This window comes from Columba livia, chromosome 9, assembly GCF_036013475.1.
Source record: "Columba livia isolate bColLiv1 breed racing homer chromosome 9, bColLiv1.pat.W.v2, whole genome shotgun sequence".
Lineage (NCBI taxonomy): Eukaryota > Metazoa > Chordata > Aves > Columbiformes > Columbidae > Columba > Columba livia.
Window position 1 is genome coordinate 4900111 of NC_088610.1, and position 7053 is coordinate 4907163.

Consider the following 7053-nt stretch of genomic DNA (forward strand, 5'->3'; position numbering starts at 1 on the left):
AAAAGCAGTTGCAAATGTGTCATACAATTTGACCACATTGCTTAGAAGATTTTGCCTTAGAACAGATCAGACAGGGCATATTTGAGGATGAATGTCTGCTGTGCTGGAGACGTTCCCTTGTGGCAGAATTAATGACGTTCTCTTCAGCCTGTAACTCGTTATTAAAATGGGTGAGGAAAAGATGAGCAGTAAAAGTATGGTATGTGAGATGTACATATTTAACAAGGTTAATTCTCTGTATGAAGGACTACTAGAAAAAAGTTTGGCCTTCACATTGCTGCAGGCATATATATATATATTTTTTAGGCAGACAAGTAGAGAAAACTGGCTGTGAAATGCGAACAGACACCATTCTCCAGCCTTGCTTAGTGTCTGCTAATTGTACCATTTCTGGGCTTATGATACACAAATACACAAATACAAACTCATGCTGTTTTGTCTCCTGGTTTCTGAAAGAACAAAGCAGTCCGCATGATCTCCTCGTGAAGGTGGACAGGAAATACCAAGCGCAACAGCATAAGAGATTATTCTACTGGATTTATAAACATTTAATAAGAGAGAGAAAGATGTATTCATTAGTAACAAAGCCTGCAAGGCTCATTGGTCAATGGAGTGATCTTGTTCTTCCGATTTATTACTGTATTTTTTTTTCTAACTTGTGTTTTCTGGGAGCTGATCTGCTCAAACAGGCTGTAAAGCTGCAGGATGTCTTCACTTTTGAGAGGTCCCAGTGACTGAAGTTTGAACCAAGGGGACACACCTGGTCACCCACGCTGAACGAGCTGCCATGTGAGCTGTGCCTATTTCTGGAAAGTCACAGCAAATGGAAAGGGAGATTACTTTGATGCACAAACTGCCTGGAAATATTCAGCTGTCCTTTTATGTGCTTATCCCTGTTGTTTCTTATGGCAGCAAAGAGCTGCTTTGTGCGCGTGGCTGTTCTGCCAGGAAGGAGCAGGGTGAAAAGCAAGAAAAATGAAAGTGAGGGCAAATACCTGAGGCAAAAGGACAACATCTGAGAAACGTGTTTGAAGGCTTCACAGAAGTTTTGAGGAGGAATAGCTGATCGGGGGATTGGACTAGATCTTTTGAGGTCCCTTCCAATCCCAAACATACTGTGATACTGTGATACTGTGATCTTTCAAGTACATATCCTGAGAATCTTTGCAGGCCAAGTGGATTTTCCACTTGGTGAAATGGTTTATAAGATGTTCTGAAGCAAAATCTTTCCTGAAGCAAATAAGCCTGGAAGAAGTTGCTTTTCCTGCTCTGCACTTTTCTCCAATTGCACAATAGTTCTTCAGCCTCCAAGGGCGCTTCTTTTCTCTCCCGGCCCCAGGTCCAGAACTGCAACCTTATGCTGTCCCGTGCATGTTCAACACATCCGCTCTGTGCTGTAAATCCTCACTCCAGCTGTCACATGGAACTGGTGGCTGCAGCGGAGCTGACAGGAACAATACATAAAAGTGATGGATTTTTAGGGTGATACATATTGTTTCCTGCAGTAGAAGATGGCTTTTCTGGTTTATATGAAAAACTCTGGTGCCTTTCTCAGCAGCATCAGTGCAAGCAATAAAATTTCTTCCAGCATATCTGCAGGAGGAGCAACAGTGTTGACCTCAAATGCTTCTCAATCCCTTTTAACTCAACACCCATGGAAAACTTTTTGGGGAAAAAAGACCTTCCTGGACACTGCTACCATAATGCACAAGCAATAACATAATAATTGGAAAAATAAATAAAAATCAATTATGTTTGTGGGGTGTTTCTGCTGAAGTTTGGGGATGTGTCCATGTACCGCAGTTACTTCATGTGGAATCGACTGAGAAACTTGTGTCTGAGGGACTGCATTTTCTTTGCCAGTATCATCTGCTAATCTCTTGCATATTAATTTGTTATATAGTATCACTGGCTACCACCCAACCTATGCTTTAAGCCATAAGTAATTGTCAAATGCTGAAAGCTGTGGAGCGTGCTTGACATATTTCCTGAATGTCACACTAGCATAGTTGCTATAGGTGTTAGAAGTTATTTCCTGAGGGCAGGTGCTGAATGGCAAAGCCATAAGCAGCGTTGTCCAAGGGCCTTCTTCCATAGGAGATCTGGATAGACGTGGAGGGGCATTGATTAGACGTGTCCCTCCCTCAGGGAACTGGTGGAAAAGCAACAATGAACCGGAAACAAGGCAAATGCTAAGAGGGCAGCTGAACAGGGCTTGTTGGGGCACAGTCCAGGCTGTAAAATCAATTGAGGAAGGAATTTCTTGCCAATTTCTTACCCTCAGTCCCCCTGTTCTCTTCACATTAGCACCTCACAGTGCAAGTCCCCATCACTGAGCTCCCCTTGGAAGCAAGAAGAAAAAGCTTCCCTGAATGGAGAGAAAGGCATGAGTCAGACTTCTGGCCACTGCACTTTATACAGGGCTAATTGTCACATTGCTACTTTAGCAAAACAAATGTCCTCTCTTAGCAGCTTAATGCAGTTAGTGCAGTGCTTCTAAAGGTTGCTGTCCCTGCCCCCATGAGGAGATTTAGGGGCATGTGTGTGACCGAGGGTTATTAAGCCTCTGTTCTACTGCTTGATTTCTTTTTCACTTAAGATATATAAAATCAAATATAGAAACATCACCTACATCTCTCTCCAAAGTGGTTTTGGAGGTTTATTTAGGTTGCCAAGTCAAACTCTCAAACCTGAAAATGTTACAGAAAATAGCTCTGCCTGAGAAAAAGGAACGATGGTGTAATTGAAGAGTCTGAACTGCCAGTCACGGTTTCAGGTTGGGTCAGAGAACGTGTTGTCTTCTTGTGGCCACGAGCCACCCTGACCCTCTGTAACACCCATGTCGCTGCTTCTGCCTCAGTCTTCCTTTGGTTTCTATCTCCTGTTGTTCGACTTTGGTTTGCCACACCGTAATTAAAGACTCTGGGGAGCTGTAAGTACCTGAGTGCAAAGAATTTACAATGGGAAGTATAAGGTGGAGGTGGGTAACGTGGGTTGATAAAGCTCCACTCATACTAATGTGGGATAATGTATCGCTACTAGTTGAGTGTAGTGATTAGAATATATTATTGAGCCATGCTGATTCTGCCTGTCATATTTGGCATTTAAATTCCTACCATGTAAATTTAGGGGTATTAATTCTTGCCTGATTGGCAAGTCTATTCCGTTACACATTTTAAATATAAATAATCCTATAGTGTAGTGTAATTTCTTGCCTTTATGAGTAGGGATATCTTTGCCTTGACACATCTAAAATGTAGTTAATAATTATAAAGTACCCTGAGACACTTGATGGAGTGTGAACTGAGGAAGTGAAACCATTACTTATTTTTAGTATTGTGTAAAGTATATTGGAGTTATAGGTCAGTGCTTGTATCTTGAGTTTTGTGTGTGGTTTGTTTTTTTGGGATTTTTTGTGGTTTTGTTTGTTTTGTGCTGTTTGGATTTTTTGTTTGGTTGGTTGGTTGGTTTTTTTAAGGTTGGTTTAGCAGAATACACATTGTAAACTCCTGGATGTCCTCATTTGGAATGTATGAATTGTTTACAAACACAAGGTGGGGGTCATATTGATCTTGCAACCTTTTAGTCTTGCAATCTTTATTCATTAGCTTGTTTGTTCACTGTTGCACATTATGGCAACCTTCTCAGCCTCTTGTCTCCAAGTTTTCACCGACTTTAAAACCTTCTTCCCATTTTGCAAACATTGGTACATATACCTACATCGCTTTAAATACATGTTTCTTCTCCAAGTGCTTATGCCCTTTAAGCTTTCTCTTGCAAATGACTTTTCTGGAAGCTGTATGTTTTGTGTTGCTTTGCTGTTTGTGTCACCTCGCTTTTTGTTGTTGTTTTGTTTTAATAACCTGTGTCAACTACAGCTTCAGGTCTCTGAGCTGTGGTAAAACTGTTGAAGACGTTTATTCCAGGGAAAGATGCTCAACTGGGTGCGCTACTTTTCAAAGCGTTGTGATTTCTTCGAGGAAAAGCGAGTTCATGTCACAGAACTGCAGAGGTGGCTGGTTTGTTTTATATTTCAGGACAGCAGAGTACGTAAACCCAGAAAGCCTGAAGTATTTAATGTTGGTGGATATGAGGGCAGAGAGCTGCCTAACATTATATGGTGCTCAGCTCTGCTAAGGTTACAGTTAAAGAACATAGGACCAAGTTGTCCGATACCAAGTCCTTCTGCTAGTTTTTTCTTTGTGTCAAAGGCTCGGGCGAAATTGTCCCTGTTGATGTTCCAGTGCATGAAACAGTGAATCAGCAGGGTGTAGTGGGGTAGCCTGACATATATGGGGTTACATTTTGAAAAATATTGTCCATTGCACCAGCATTGCACATATGGATAAACTGTTTCTGTACTTTTGAGGAGGTCTAGAAAACCCTGAACAGACGGGAGGTGACAGAAGAAGAAATGTTTGCTGTCTCTCCAGTGGAAGGGCTGGCAGGTGCCACATGCAACAAAAAGGGAGATCGCTCAGAAGAACCAGAGGGGATTCACCGCACATGCCTTGTTGGAAAGCTGTGCCTCATCACAGGACATTGCACTAAACATTTATTTCTGTTCCAAGAGCTATTGGATAAATTTTCAGCAGAAAAATTTCCTTTGGACTGTTTAATACCAATACAGGATTTCTGATTTGTCCTGTTATTACCAACTTTCCTAAGGCATCTGCTACTATGTACTATTAGAGATGGAACAGGAGACCAGCTGAACTTTCACCTGACACAGCATGGCTGTGCTTAAGTTTTCTGTCATTTAATCCGAATTTTAAAAGTTCAATATTTATGTTCAGTTTGAACAGTCATTATCACAATCTTCTATTTTCCATTTGAACAATTTGCTGTTACTTTCAGACAGTGCCCTGACAGAGAGCCTGATGAGATGTAAATTGGGAGATTAGAAAAAGATGCTCATCCAAGCAACTTGTAATCCTGGAATATGAGCCAAAATGCACTTAATGTTATTCATTTGCCTTTGATTAAAAGTCTTGCTGCTGGCTCTTTTCAAAGTTCAATGTATTCATTTGCCAGATGTCTTCAGGTGAGAAAAATGCATTGTGAATGGTAAATCAGATTTTCTTGGGTGCTAGAATGAAATTTCTGGTTAGGAAAAAAAAAGAGATAACATGCTAATTGAATTGGGGTTACACACACTTCCTTTAATGTATCGTTAAGCAGAAATGTATAATCAGATGTGAGATCTGCATTCAAGGCCATGTGGTCAGGGCAGCCTTGAGCTTGGACTTGCGGGTAACCCAAGATGAGGAAATCCCTGCCCATAAAATCCTTATGTTGCAAATGTCGTTATCTGCCCACTTCTTCACCTTTATCTTCAATATCTTCTTTATTTTTATGACTATGAAATGCCACATTAATAGTGTTTGCAGCTGAATTAGATTAAAGGAACAGCAAACTGCAGTGGCAGGAAAGAACAGATTTAGGGAGATTTGGAGACAGTTGAGTTACAACGTGTGAAAAATACCATTGATGTACCTGCAAAATTCACTCTGAAGTCAAATATTCAGTGGAAGAGAAACACACTGCAGAATAAAGCAAGGGCATCCTTTTGAGAATAGGCCTGTATAAGGATGATTCAGTTTACTTCTGGGTGTTTGTTACAGTTAATGATATAGACAGGACAGATCACTTAAGACTCAAGAGTTTCCCCTGTTCCAGTATTGTTTAGTGTCAACAGATCAGTGCTGGAAACCTGGGGATAACCCGTGCTGTCACATATTAGCACTCAACAGCTACAGCTTCGAGGAACATCACAGGACTCTGTTGCTGCAGGATGGTTCAGGAAGACAGTGGTGGAGGAGTTGGACTCTATAAACTTGCCCTTAGGTCTTCACTGAAATAAGAAAATCCCATGGAGTGTTGTCAATTCAGCAGATCTCTGAAAGAAACATCTGCCATTGAACAACTTTCAGCTTGATCTTTTGCTGTCATGCAAAACACTTCTTAACACTACCAACAAGACAGGATACAGACAGGAGACTTATGAGATATTATAACTATTGCCTACTGCTCTTCACATTGCTTTGGAAAATCAGAGATTCTGCAAACCATTGTTTGCTAAGACAGCTGGAGTTAATGACTGCACATGTTGTAATGTCTGCTGTACTCTAAACTCAGCCCTCTCTTGCCTGAAGATTAAAGGCAATCTGCAATTTGATGAAGACAACCTGGTCTGGGTTCTTCACAAGCTCTTTTTGGCAGGAATGGAAACTGCGACAGCCACTTTGCGCTGGGCACCGCTCCATATTTTGACTTAACCCAGAGAAGCGGGGAGACTAATGAGATCACATGCAAAACCACTTGGATTGTGCTTTCTCAGAGAATGCATCAAGGTCAGCACAAAGTGGAAATGTAAAAACTTGGAAAACTGCATCCAACTGGAAATTCATAGTGACAGTAGAGGGTGCAGTTTCCCTGCAACCATGCTGCTGAGCACAGCCGGGTGCCGAGGGCAAGTCCTGATGAGACAGCCATGCTGTCACTTGCACATTCAATAAGAGGGAAAACACCCATCCATAACATCCAGCTGCAACATGGGATCAAAATGTTTTGTCCCTTACAGGCCACCGCTGTCCTCCCCAGCACAGCCTCTTCCAAGCAGTGGCAGCCACTCTGAAAGTCCTTCAAATTCCTGATGCTGAAGATGGACAAAACTAAACAAATTTCTCAGACAAAGGTTTGATTTGGGGGAGATAACAGGGCTGGCAATTCCTGAGCTCTTTTGCATGGTCTCTTGAAGTGTTTTGCAATGTTTTGTTGTCTTTCACAACGTTTCTGAAGAATATCCAATTTATTAGATTTGTTTTCAGTCTTCCATAAAGTTCTCCCATTATTATGTCTCCCCATCCCGAGCCATCCATACACTTACTACCTCTAAAATCATATTAGATCATTAGCTGAGAATGTTTTAGTGCATTAGAAGGAAACAATCACTAGAGTGTGTAATATAATTTCTGTACAGTTCTCTGTCTTCTGTCACTGGAGTGGTTAATCGGGAATGTATTTGTGACAGCAACAGCCCCCGGAGCTCAA